Source organism: Bombus fervidus, chromosome 1 (assembly GCF_041682495.2).
Source record: "Bombus fervidus isolate BK054 chromosome 1, iyBomFerv1, whole genome shotgun sequence".
NCBI classification, from domain to species: Eukaryota; Metazoa; Arthropoda; class Insecta; order Hymenoptera; family Apidae; genus Bombus; species Bombus fervidus.
The window spans coordinates 16,863,296-16,877,880 of NC_091517.1; the positions used below are offsets into that span (position 1 = coordinate 16,863,296).

At 37.5% G+C, this 14,585-nt stretch overlaps 1 protein-coding gene across 7 annotated transcripts in view; it reads right to left on the reverse strand.

The window, feature by feature from the left end:
- Kek5 (leucine-rich repeat, immunoglobulin-like domain-containing kekkon 5 protein) overlaps positions 1–14,585 on the reverse strand; it is a 338,741-nt gene that overhangs the window by 60,882 nt on the left and 263,274 nt on the right. Inside the window, exon 1 of one of the 7 annotated variants that reach the window (XM_072005936.1) lies at positions 7,550–7,660. The exons of the other annotated variants lie outside the window; for them this stretch is intronic. The gene's annotated coding sequence lies outside the window, so the exon portion shown is untranslated. Of the gene's footprint in view, positions 1–7,549; positions 7,661–14,585 lie in introns of those variants that run through there. 7 annotated transcript variants of the gene reach the window in all.

Here is a 14,585-nt window from a genome sequence, read left to right on the forward strand (position 1 = left end):
AATCGCCTGGAAGGGAATATCAGCTATAAATAATTTTGGTTAAGACTTACAAAGTTTTCGAAGTTGTATCAACTATATGTAAATAAGTTGTACGTTAAGACACGATTACAACGACTTCAAGACTTTACGTTGCTAGAGTTTGTGGAATTGATTTTAGCTTCATCAAAATGTCGTATGGAAATGTTTTATGATACAATTGGATATATAGTGGCTCGTGAAAGTATTTGAACGTATTACATTGCACATATTCACAATATTCTGTATTATACACGTAACATATTCATAAAAAGTTTTTATAAGTGTTTAAATATTTTCGTGATTTGGAAATTTCTCAGGGAAAAGTTTTATATAAAGTATAGAACATTTTCTTTAGTATATTTCCCAATACATTTTTCCAATATAGACACTATCTGTTTTTTATTGTATCGAGATATTTCCTACTATATAAATAACATTCTTTAACTTTAACTTTTAACATTTCATTCATCTATGACATTTCGTCTAAATTCAAGAGTAGTAGCACATACGATTCTCCTAATAAGTAATTGCGGTCATTTAACAGCGAATAGAGAATCACGTTGTTCTATGGCGATGGGATTGTCGAGGAGATTATGTTTGCTCGAGATCGATGCATTACCGTTCTTGCTTTTGCGTTTTACTACAGGATCGTTGGCTTCCCGGGGTCTTGCTGGAACTAATTGCAATGAAGGCAATTATGATACTGTCAGGATAAAGACGGGCAAAGCAGATTGATAAACGGAAGCAGACGAAAAAAGAGCAACGGCCCGCAATCTCGTCTGTGTTACGTGCTTTAAAAACGCGGCTGATGTGCCGTGAAGAGTAGAATCCATTTACTTGGCCTCTTATAGATGAAAAAAGAGCAAGAATTTCTCTTTAACCGTACGTTGAAATTAATGAACATCCCAGAAAAATTCCGTTAAATTGGGTTAGATGCAGGGAAACTGATTTGTCAGTTGTCGATGATTGCTCTAAAGGGTTGAATTATTCGAACAATCGACAATTTCGTTCTCTTTGAACTTCACACTGTTTCCAATGAGAGAGGAAACATCGTTTTCTAGAAAATAGTTATCAAGAGTAATGTACAAACGAATTGAAATATTATATATCTTTAAACAATCTAAATAATAACCAGTTTATCGAAATTGGCCGTCACGTGTAATTTTATATAAATTCAAAGCAAGTTTGAATATGAGTCAACATTGATCATGCAAATACGCGATATAGCATCAATCCATAATTCCTCTGCTATGGAATTATAGGAAGTATGATGGTACTTGTATCATTATTCTTAACATACCACGATCTATAAATCTTATCGGTAATCGAATAGGGAAATTCATCACTCGCAGGTGCAATCGATTAAGATCTTTCAGCATCGTCGTAGGAGATGCGAATCGATTAGATGCGATAACATTTTTTCCCAACAGATCGTAATTTCTCATCTATAGTATCGTTGGAGGTTTACGCGCGTTAATGGTGATCCAGCAGATAATATAATTCATGCTCACGCACGTGCAAGACCCAGTCCCGATAGTAACGGCGCCGATGATTTACTGGCGCACCAGTACACGCGGACTACGAACGATTTGTTTTAACGCTACAGTTTCCCGGAGCAATAAATAAAACCGGCCGCGTAAAACGAGTACACGCTGAAATTATCGTTTCGACCTGATTAATTAACGAACCAGCCACGGAAATTCTACGTCGCTCTTACGCGGTCCGTTCAGTCTCCCGTAATATGATTCGATAATCCTTCAGGAGTACCAATAATAATTCGCAGAGGTTTCAAACGTCTATGTGAAACGTGTCTTTTGCGGCAGTCGAGTTACGTTGCTGGTTAATGATTCGCAGAACTTGCTAAGTCGGATATCCTACGTGTATTTAAAAAAATGACACAACTTAAACAACTGTTTTATGAAAAACGGAAAATGATGTAGGAGCCTTTAAAATACATGTGCGATACGACGCAGCATTTTTAAAGAGATTGCAAATTTAGTGACTATTTTCTAATGGTACGTAGGCTGCATTATTATTTATGAATCATGATCTATGAAATTCTTTTAACGTATATTGTGAAAATTAATTTCAGTGCTGAAAGTAGAATAGGAGATAGGTCCATGAAGATAAGATAAAGATACTAAGCTACGAGACGATTGAAATTATCAATCCTCATAAAATTTGAGAGAATTACAAGACCATAAGATTATATTATTTTTCGAACGAGATATAGATCTTCTTTGTTCTGGAAATTTCGAGTTCTCTCAAAAGATACATTGTATCAAAGATATGGATCGAACCTATTTCTGAAAAATCTCCATGAATTGAAATTTGATGATCGAAAGTGACTTCGAAATTGCAAGGCAACAGGGGTCGGATGTCTGATTTTATATTTAGTACTATGCTTGACCAAACAATGAATTGACGTTGTTTCGATACAGGCTCAATCAGTTTGAACCACTTCATACGTTTTCGCTTAGTGAACTATCAAATATAGGCCACTATGCAGCCAGGAATAAATGCGGGAAAGTAGCCAGGAAGTTAAATTATTTGCAATGGAGTTTCGATTATTCGATTTCCGATTATCAGAGAGTCCGTTTTATTTGAAGGAGCCCCGTGCAAGCTTCGAACGATCGGGAACTCCATTAAGGATAATCGACGTTTCTTTGTATCGGGCATTCGAGTTTTTCCTTCTTAAGGCTCCTTTCAAACTTCGTAATGCATTTTCTACCAACTCGGAAAATGCATGATTGGTAGCTTTAATCTACGTAAACGATGGTAATCGGACACTCGTAGCTTAACTCCACACCAGAAAAATCTTCCTTTGTAATTAACGATTTTAATACAAAGTTAGCGTTGTTAATATAATTATTGAAAATGTATAGGTTCATTTCTAATTGTCTTCATATATATTCAGCAGCGCGAAGACACGCTTGATTGCAACTAACATCTGGAAGAAATTATGAAATAATAAAATTATTGATGAGTCTCATCAAATTTTACATATTTTGTTTTACCACACGAGAATATGTATTTAACAAATGATACATTCAATACCTTATGCCAGACATAAAATAATGACTAAGTTAAAAATGGTGTCTATATTCTATTAAAGAGGAGTGTAGTGTAACAAAGTTGCTTGTTTGGATAGAACAATTTGAATTCGATGAGCTCCGATCTAAAATATCAATATTAGAAACCTCTGACCTCTATTCCATATTAAAATAGAAACGAGATTGTAAAATAATATTCCAGTATGAAAGGCTTGCAAGTAAGATAATATTCAATGGAGTGAAGATGAGAAAGAAGCAAAGGGGTTCTAAGGTTCGTCGTTAGTTCGCAAACTAAGAACAGAAAGATAGGGCGGCAGCGTAATCAACTGTCGTTATGGCATCTTTGGGAGCATCGTTAGTTTTTTTTACTCGTTTTAGTCGTAGATGTCCATGATACAAACGCGGCGAATGAGCGTGGGAATGAGAGAGACAGGGAAAGATAGAGAGAGCGAAAGAGAAGCAGAGAACGTGTGCATGCAGGAAGCCGCGTTTGTACTCGTATTACACAGACAGTGGTCGGCGAACTGACGTAGTGTAATTACCGTGGCAATTACTGCCGACACATTTCACATATACGTTGCCGCCTCATTGTGCTGTTCCGTTGCGCTCGAATTTTCGTGCTCGCTGGATAAACAGATAAAAGTAGTCGAACAAGGGTTGAACGTATCCCGTACGTGGGATGAAACGACTCTATCGGCCAGAGGTGAATTCATTGCAACGGAAACGGTTCGGTTCTTGCTACGTCTTTTCAGACCGTACGACTCCAATTATGCGCTACGTCCAATTCGTGAGAGTTAGGTGTTAAGGGGGGGAGAGAGAGAGAGAGAGAGAGAGGGGGGGGTATGAAAGCATTTATATTAGGTTGAATGCAAAGTTTATGTATTTTTTAATAACCGTAAGTTATTTCTTTGTTCCCGTAACCTCATTTGATATTCCACTAAATGCTGTGATTATCAGTGTATTTCTTTTTAAATCTCGTTGAAAGAAAAGGAATCATTTTTCAGTAGAATGCAGAACAATGGTCCAACATATATGAGTTTTATAACTACAGTAAAAGATTGGAGAATTAAAGTAGAAAATTAATATGAAGCATTCTCCATATTCGTTAGTCGCTGTACAACCGCTTCAAATTAATGAGACAAGATTTTAATTAACATATATTTTAAAATCGATACTTATAGAATATAATATAATCTTATATCCCGTAGGAATATTGTATCTTGTAGGAATATATAATTAGCTTCATTTACTCGTTAACGAAATAATGTAGCTGAATTAGAACAATGAACAGATAATGTATATATGTTAGATAATGTATAACGAGGTAATTTGATGATATGTGTACATAAGTCGATTCACAATAATCATAATATACTTCGGTGAATCGTGTACTCGAATGGGAGAAAAGTAGATATATTACATGTCTCTCATGAATAAGGAAGATGTATATGTATATGATTTATCGTGATGTTTACTTGTCATACGATATTTTTTTTTAGTTTTCTTTGATTAATGTATTTGTATGTATATTAGAAGATTTAGCATCAAGTTAGCGGCAACTAGGATAGTTAGTATCGCAAGATAGTCCTTGGATCGATCGTTACAGCGTCGAACTACCGCGGACTAACTAAAATGGTGGCAACCACTTTAGTATAATTGTAGCTTCGACCTTCTTGAAACTTTAATAGACACATGTATATTATGTATAACCAATGACAGGTTGAGTAACGCTATTAATCATGAACTACGAAGAACATTAATTTATTCATTTACTACAAACATATAAGTAGCAGACAAGAAACGAAATTAACATTGAAGGAAAAGCTAGCCGCAATTTATAACTCTGAGAAATCGAACATATTTATAAGACAAATTTCTCTTTCTAGAATGATAAAACAACACACCACTATTACACTTAAGAAACCAATGCGAACGAAGAAGCAATGCGTTTTGAAACCACACAAACCATTCTGAAAAAAGATTGTTTTATTTCGAAGGACAAAATAAGGACGGAAATGACCCCAAAAACGTACAATTCTGTAAACGAATTAGATACCAGGGCCGATATTAGCGTTTATATCCATTCCGCGGTAGTGTTTCAGGCTATTTACGACTCTTCGTCATTGTCGGCTTTTAATTCACACGAATTTAATTCCAGTCCATTTTCCGGCCTATACGACCATCGATGGGTCCGCGGTTGCGGTAGTGGTAGCGCGCGCACCACCCATTATGCAACGAAATAATAATGATGTATTATTCGCCAGTTACAATAGATACCGAGGGGGTTGAAAATTGTACCGAAACTGGCTTTTGTTATCATAATTAATGAACTCCATCGAAGTGCACGGTTGGTAGCAACTTTCATCTTCCGAATGACGAGCGACCGCTATGTAGTTAGATGTACCGCGTAGACACATAGTCTCGATTGGCGCGGTTACGTTGCTAGAATTATTATCAAGTCCGACGTGGAATACATGCCATGAGTCGGTGCTCCGTAGCTCATTCGGCAACCCTGAAATTTCACAGTTATCTTGCCGGTCATATGCGGACGAAAGCACGCTTTATCCCATTCTCTCGTGGTTCACCCTCCACCGACCTTCCACGGAAACTAACTTGACCTGGCCCATCATTTCCGGTTCCTCGCTGTAGTTTGTAATGCGAGCTGAACCTTGTTCCGGCGTAATAACATGCGCTAATTGAGATGGATCTCTGCGGACCCTGCGAAAGAATTAAAAACCGCGATGCCAGGCCTCTGGTTTCCGGAGAGATTAAAGCGAGGAAAAGCGAGTCGCACGGTTTCAGGATCGGTGATCAATCTGTGGGTAGAAATGGAACGGGCAAACGACACGAACACTTTTTTATGGTAATAGGTGAAATTGGAAAGAATTACAAATATTATTGATATATTATAATTCAGTTCTGACATGTTCTAAGAATGTATGTATGATAATACATTTTCCTTAATAACATTGTAATAATTTATCGATAATATCATTAATAATTTCAATTTTTTCTCTGGTATGTAAGAGGTATCTTTGTTAGCTATGTAACATGGATTGCCTGTGTATTTTTAGAAAAATTCTTGAGGAAAATGATTAATATGAAGATGTAAAGCGATAAAGATAGTAAAAAATAACTATGATCGATGGACTTATTAAAAATGATAATATTTAATAGCTAGTTTATATCGTACATAAGCCACCAAAAATAAAGTATAGCTAGTTTATTTGTCTTCGTGTTTTTGTATAAGAGCTTTTATAATTAAAACACCTCTTTTAACAACTAATAGCAGATGTATACTAGCTTATGTAAACAGGTTACATTTGTCAGTTTTATGAAGTACATTGGGGTTCAGGTAACCTTTCTAGGATGAACATTACTTTTTTTAATTTCAGCATCTTAGCTTATTATACGTATCTAAATGTAAAAGTCCCATTGTTTTTTTTTTTTTTAATTAAAGTCTCACATATAATTTAGGGGAAGAGTCAATAGATTTTAATTTCTGACATATTCATTAGTGAAACTACTGTCTGACAAATTAAGCTGCTGAAATCGTTGACAGGTTTCCTCACCCTACGTTTTACTTTCGGAAATGACTGTCACTCACAATAAAAAACGACTCACATGGAACTCTGGTATATTATCTACGATAGCATGTGAGTCATATGATGAACAATAACATAATAAATATAGCCTGAAAGATTGCACGCTTTTCTCAGACTTGAGTGTTTTCTTTTAAATTCAAGTTTTAAATTCAAGAATGACGAACACACGAGATTCAATATTTTACAATAAAGAATGAAGCTGGATTCCAGAAAAAAGTTCCGAAATTTCATATACAAAAGCTTCATTGTGCAAGTACACCGTAAAAAAGAAATTATCTGAAAAATTATTTACTATCGTTATTGCTCGTTATTTATAATGCGTATGAAGACATAAAAATTACCACGAGAAAACTTAATATATCCTACAACCTTTATAGCTGTTATATTACTCATGGTTCGTCAATCGCTGAATAATTCATAACACTACCTTTTGTAGAAACATGATATTGGTGCACGCTCGATGACTAAATCTTATCATCAAAGCAATTATGATAACAAGATAGGCCGATAGACCGAGGGATGAGATAACTAAATTTATTGCAAAACTCAATCATGAAAGAACATACAGATCTATACTGAAATCTCAACCGGTATTACTCGTACATATTGTGTACATATAACTTCCTCAAATTCCTAAAAGTCTATATACCCCAAATTATAACACCATTGCACCAAAATATAACTAAAATAACATTTCTTTAGTTCACGATTATTCTTCTTGCGTATTTTCCACTATATAATTATTTTCGTCTCTGTTATTCATGACTTTAAGTTCAATTTATATCACCACCACATCCTCCACTCTAATCTTTCACATTTCACACATTCAACATTAAAAACTGTCAATAGGTCTTTACCGAAATTTCAACTCACCTCTCGAATCATCCTGTCTTCGTCCACGATATTAGCCACACTGTACACAACACGTAGGAGAAACGCGATATCTTATCCAAACGAGTGACGGCTGGTCACGACGCGTTCGACGCACGATCGTTGATGGAGACGCACGAGATAGTTCCATTCAGCGATGACGGAGGCGAGAAAATGAAGTTGCGGGTTTACGCGCTAAACGGCATTCGGTCGATGACCTTACGTTTTCGTTTCTGGCTCGTAAACGCGTGAACGATTAAAATCTGGCAGCTAACACACTTTTTTTTAAATAGGCATTTAACCTTCGTGTCGCGACACGAATATCATCGCGTCGATTGTACTCGGAATATCGTTGTGTACCATAGTCCTATGTATTCCTCGAATCCTTGTGTGACCAAGAATTTCTAAGTTTTACAACGTTCTCGAAGAAAGTAATGACATAGTAGCAAAAGAAAATGAGCGACACTTCGTCTTATCGAACGTCATTTTTTCAGCTTAACGTAATAAATGTAAATGTATCGAGTTCCGAGCACGACACTACCGGTTGCACGATAACAAAGACGCAACCACTCCAGCAGAGTTGAAAAACACATAGATTAGTCGAAGATAAAAGTCTGTATTTACTACTTTCTCAACGGTTACACGATTCTAATCTCAACCGTGTTTCACTCCCTCCTTTACCATTATCGATTCGCTAATCGACCTTGGGTTTCTCTTTCTTCCCGTTTTCTTCTTTTTTTTCTCCTTGATTCGTTCGGTAGTAAACGGATCGTTGGAAAATGGGTTATTTCAGGCTGGGAAACTTTCTCAGCGGGGATCGAGAAGGAGTTACGAGTTGTTTGGGAAAGCAAAGAAGTTTCCCAGTACCGAGTGGACACGATTACTCGGTGGAAAAGGAATAAGGAGGGCCGGGAAAATGGGCCGAGTTGATTACTAAAAATTACGCCGCGCACGCCTCCATCTGTACACTCGGGATAAGCGAGTCGATCTAGCGTGAGATTGCATCTTCTTGTTAGAATTTGCAACAGCTGCCCTCCCCTGGCATTCAGCAACTGCTCTGGCTATCTGTACGAATACCGACTCAACTACCCGGCCCTTCTTTCTTCTCCCCTCGTCTCACTCCACAATCCTATACACTTCCGGTCAGTACAAAAAGAAACGTTTGAAAGAGATCAAACTTCTTTGAGAACGTGTTTGTTAATTCGATAATATACAATACTAGTAGGTACTGGACAGTATATTTTCATTTTCGAGAACAAGTACGTTGTATGTTATATCGATTAATGCAATTTACGTCCTTTACAAAGCTGTTTTAAGGATAATTCAAGGATGCCTCAGAATTGTTTCAAGAATATTTCAAGCGTGTTTGAAAGAATGTTTCAAGGTTTCTTTAAAATTGGTTCAGGATGATTTCATTGATATTCTTCGAACGACGGTTCTATCAATCTTTATATCCTTCTGTTTCTGACTATAATAAACACATATTTTCGTGCACGACCTGATCGATCTTAACAAACTAATTAAATCGATCAATTCACAACTGCTTTAAAAAGTACGTCTCAGGAAATTTTGTGGTTTTAAAGATATGTAACAAAAACCTACATTACAAGAAATGTTCATAAAGTTGACAGTGCCAAAAAACAAGATGCAAAAGACTCGGTCTCGGCGGAAACGATTCATCGATCACGTATAGTGTGCAGCACCGGCGTTTCTCCATTCAAAACAATTTCTTCCTCCAAGCGAAAGGGGAATGGAGACGTGTATTCAAGATGATCGTGACAAATGGAACGGTCGGTGCAACCCGGTGACGCCCTGCAAAAAGAAATAAATTTCTCCGGCGGGCAAGTGACGTTTGCGTCATAAATGATGTACGATCGAGAACGGAGCCGCTGTTTATTTAACTGCAGTTTCACCCCACGTTACTTCCTCCGTTGACATTGAATCCGGTCGAATGCTCGCGCGGCACTGATTTTCGCGACGTCGAGCAGAATGACGCGTGATGTTACGCGTTTCACTGACAACTGTTTGCCCGGATGAATCCTGCTATCCGAAACATTTCGCATAGCGGTTGATAATTGCACGCTCTCGCGGTTACTATACGGTCACATTTTTGGCCACGATAACGACAAAGTTGTCGCGCGGCTCGTCTCTCGTTGGTTATCTCTCGTCTCGTCTTGATATCTGTATACATTTAGAGTATTTCCTCAATCATGATGCAACGGAAAACGAAGAGTGACGTATCGTGAAAAGATTAGTTGTACGCGTGTGATAAAGTTTTTGAGTCATATGAGACCTTGATTGAGAAATGAATTACTTCCAGCCAAACAAATTTTACTCTTCAATTTCTTTGAAAAGAAACCTTATTTTTATGGAAAATAGTTGCAAAAGTTCGACTTAGATGTATAATTTCGATTTTTAATAAGTTTCTAATTTGCTTTGGTACGAAACATACGTTAGAATCGAGTTGAGGCTATTACTGTTTGAGATGAATTGGAAAACCCGTCATTGTCATGCAAATAAGTTCATCAAAGAGGTATCCAAGTTTTATCCACGAGGAGTGATTTACAGCTGGTATTCCTCAGAACAGGGTCGTTACAGAACGTACAAAACTTTTTACGATGCTGCAAGTACTCCCATTTCCATTGTTAAACTAGTCTTTTAGCGATCTTTTTTCAAAACTGTACGAAGTGTGTCGTTATACAGTACAGTACCATCACGTTGGAGTAATATACAGCCTCATATGAATGAACTATGAGACGAAATAGATTGACACTTTCCTTTCTTCCTCACGTTCTGTATTTTAGAATAAAGGTTGAATTAGTACTGTAAAGATTAGAACGATGAAACGATGGAAATTGTTACACTAATTGATACGTTCACTGCTGATTGAATTTGTTAATTGATACTTGTATCTTGTATTTGACTAAAAAATTACCATAGATGCTTTCCCAAAATTTTGAATTTACGATATAAAATTAAGTACTGATTCCAATTCAAGACACACATTGAACGTACTGAACGTTTCAATCAACCATCTCATTATTCATGTTCTATCAACCGTGTAACACTTAACAGCACCAATCAATATAAAAAAAAAAGTATTAAACTATCTCCACTTATGTATCAACCGATCCTCAACTTTTGAACGTCCGTGTAGGTACCCTCGTTTCACTGAATGAAGATTTACTCGAGCAAACGTGACATTTCGACGCGACGCGGCGTGGAGTTATATCTCTCGAGAGTGTCTCGAGGACCGAGATTCATACTGTACAAAACAGTCTAGGTATGATAAACAAAAGTATCAGTGACGTTTCGCGTAGTCGACGTGTTGAATTTCCAGTGCAATCTGTCGGCGAAGGTGCGTTCGAATATGCATTATTGAACGAAAACGAAGAACTCGTATCGTGTCGTTGGGATACTCGTTCTATCTCGACAATCATGACAAAAAGGTCACGGCTTCGTGATTCTATGTTTCATATACATCGGATACATACACCAATCGGTGCAAGAATTTCACATGAGATTTACGCGAAACAAAAATAAGAAAGCGACAAGAATTTTCGACATGCGTCATTGTTGCGTATAAATATTTTATTGTTACACGGCCTCGTTTCCAATCGTTGAATTGAATTACACTTTTACGAGTTTATAGCAGCCGGTGCCTATAAAATTGGCCTGTAGTTTAGCAGCCTTTTCAGCTTGATCCGTGGAGCAAGTACATATATACAGGAGGGAGGAAAAATATCGGTCGATGTTTCAGCCAGCAAATCCAGTCTGGCCGTTAACCCGAAGAAAATGTAATTTCGAACAAAAGAAAGCGCAGAGGGTGAAAGCCACGCTGCGCCGGAGATAACTATTACCGGTTGCGCTAAGGGTTCGTAAAGAATTTAATGTGCGCGCTGCTTGCCGGAAAAGTGGAAGAGCTTTTCTTCGAGCCGTTTCGAAGGACTAAAATAAAAACTTCATCTTTTATTTTTAAAGCCCTTTTAGAGTCTCAAGGAACCAGAGTTTTAGAGCATCGTTCGTCACCGGATTAACTTTCCGCCTTGGCACTTCAAATTGGCGTAAAGGCCGACTTATGAACGCAGAAACAAAACGGACATATTATTACCGTATGTTCTTTCCCAATTATCTTCTGGTGTGTATATATATATGAAAACGGGTTTTATTATAGATACGATTCGATTCCACAGCGAATTCAATAGCGTAAAACGAGGAAGGATTTCGCGGAGATCGTATGATGTATTTGACCTGATTTACGAATGATACCTATCTTTATGTTCCAATAATTCTTGTGGAACCCGAGCTTTCCTAGATTGATTTCCACGGAAACGTATTTGCAGTAACTGGCATCGTATAACGAACAGAACCGTGTCGAAGAACGACGAGAATCTATCTGTATAAACTCAAAATCTCTGACCTATAAAAAAACTTCTACCATTTCAGATCCAAAATTAACTTCTAGTACGTTAAATCTACAAAGTTTACTACTTTTTTGGAATAGTACTCTTCTCTTTCCTTGTTCGAGGAATCGTTCTTCTTGTACATTCTACAATTATGAAATACATAACGTTTCCAAAATTTTGACCATTGACGAAAGTATATGTTCGTAGTTTAGTAAAGTTACGTTCTATATTCTAAGTCAACGTACGATACCGAACGATAACGTATCGCTGAAATTCGCGAAATGTAGCCAATCTTCGGACCACTTATCCCAATTCTATCGGTAACTGCCGCCGAAACGTAGTCAGCAGGTTTGGTGGCAGTGAAATGAAACGAATTGCGATCGATACCAGCACGTAGGGGCACGTAATCGCTATTAGCTGCGGCTATCAACTAACCACGATGTGGATGATCTGTAGCAGTACGAAATAATCGCAATTAACTCCAGCTATCGGCTGGCTGTAAGGTCGATATATGCACAGCACCAGGACGGAATAATCACGATTAACGGGCTCCATCAGCTGGCCATTATGTCGATTTCACATAGTCGTATATTTTTCTAGCAAAACTCGCGGACCCATTTACCCACTGACGTATTTCCGCGGGGGTGTATTCCAGTTTCGTTTCAACCATGTTGCTACGTATGAAAAGGGTCTAAAACAGGGTCACTGGATATTCCTTTTCAGTCCTTGCTACATTCTCTATTTCGTGATCAACGCGTCAGTGCACCTCGTTTTCTCTTTTATTCTCCTTACTTTTTGCTCTTTTCTGCTTATCAATTAATCGTCTGATTTTTGCGTACTGCATCTTTGATGTCTGAAATTCGAGAGAGATTCATGTAAATGGTCGAAGATATTTAACGCAACACATTTTATATCTTCGTTGTTATTAGGAATAATATATTTACTAAAATTAAACAGCGAACAGTAGAAAATGTATATTTCTTTTGAAGAAATGCAAAAAGTTTTGAAGTTTCGTTAAAAAATTCTTATCGTTTTATTCGCAACATTTCAATTGCAATCTTGTTCGATCAATTTACGCTATCAAATTACGTGTCTTTAAAATAGTAGTTCTAAAATTCCAAGATTTCGTTGAATATTTTCTTACCGCTGCATCTTTCACTATTTGGATTCCACGATTCTATGAAATTTAAACGTATTGAAGTATTTGCGATGTTATGATAAACTATTTCCTGGTTCTTAATAGGTTGATTTGAAACGATTAAACGGAACCCTTTTAGAAGAAAAAACTGAGATAGAAATTAATCAATACCAAAACTTTTTTACAACATTAAAATACTAAAACTCTAAATCATTCGAGAAAAAGCTTCTTCTCTGCATCCATCCTGTACATCCTACAGGGAGGGCATTATTACGCGTTTGGCCAAGTCAGTAAATAACGTTCACGGACTGTGTGTCATTGTGGCCGTAGCTCTGCACACTCTATTCGATGCATCCAATTTCCACTGATGACGACCAACTTTGCTTTACTTGGACGCGGTCTATGCCCGATAGAAACCGCATCCTTTGCGTCCGCGTAACAGCATTGACAGAATAATACGCACACCCCATACGATAGGGTGGAGGGAGGCATTCGTTGCAGGCGAAATTTACGGCATTGGGATTGAATAAATGGGCAACGTGGCAAACGTGTGCCTTTAGGATCAGCAGATGCGTTATCGGTCATACGTTCGCCACCGATGTATGAACACGACGGGATTGTAATCAACATAACGGGGAAATAAACGTGCACGTGGGATGCTCGCCGTATCCACAAGTCACCCACTGACACCAGTTAGCGTTTCTCCAGGTTTCGCAATCACGCTGTTGCGTTTTGAACGCAGCCGTGTGCAGGCACGAGTGCAAATGGCGCGTCCTCCACTCTGCGGCCAAAGGATCATCTGATATCCTAATGCTATTTTCAACAGTTCAAGCTAATACATTGATGCATCAAAGCAACATCTATGTGAAACGAGCTTCAATTTTATCAAATGGAATTGGAATGGATTTTTTGGATTTCGTGATTTGACAACCGCGTGTAATTATATAATAACAATAATAATTTTAATGCCGTATTTTGATTGTTTTAATACATTTCGAAATTATTAGGAATTATTATGATCACGAAAATTTGATACTTTACTGATACCGGGTTGAAATTTGATGGATTTGAAAATTTGACGAAGATAAGAAGCGTAGGATGAAGAAATGTAGAACCTAATGAAGAAGCGCTATACTGTAATATACGTATTTGATCTGCCTGTTGGAAACATTATGCTAAAAACAGAATTGATAATTCGATGTTTAAATTCATCAGGATAAAACCAACCAATTCCACAATTATTTCAATCGATACTCAGTTACCATTAAAAGGATAGCAAATGAGTAACTCCTTGATCGTCTTGACGCGCAGGTAATAATCTGAGCGGGTACATTCTTCTTCCGTAAATTTAAATTTCACCTCGAGCTTCGGTCTGCTAGGGTACGGTAGTATCGATTCGCACTAAAAATACAAGTATCGTTCTCGTGGGACGCTGGAGCTCCACGATAGCCCCAATATAATTCCACTTTCTGGTAATTCCGTCATTCGTTATACG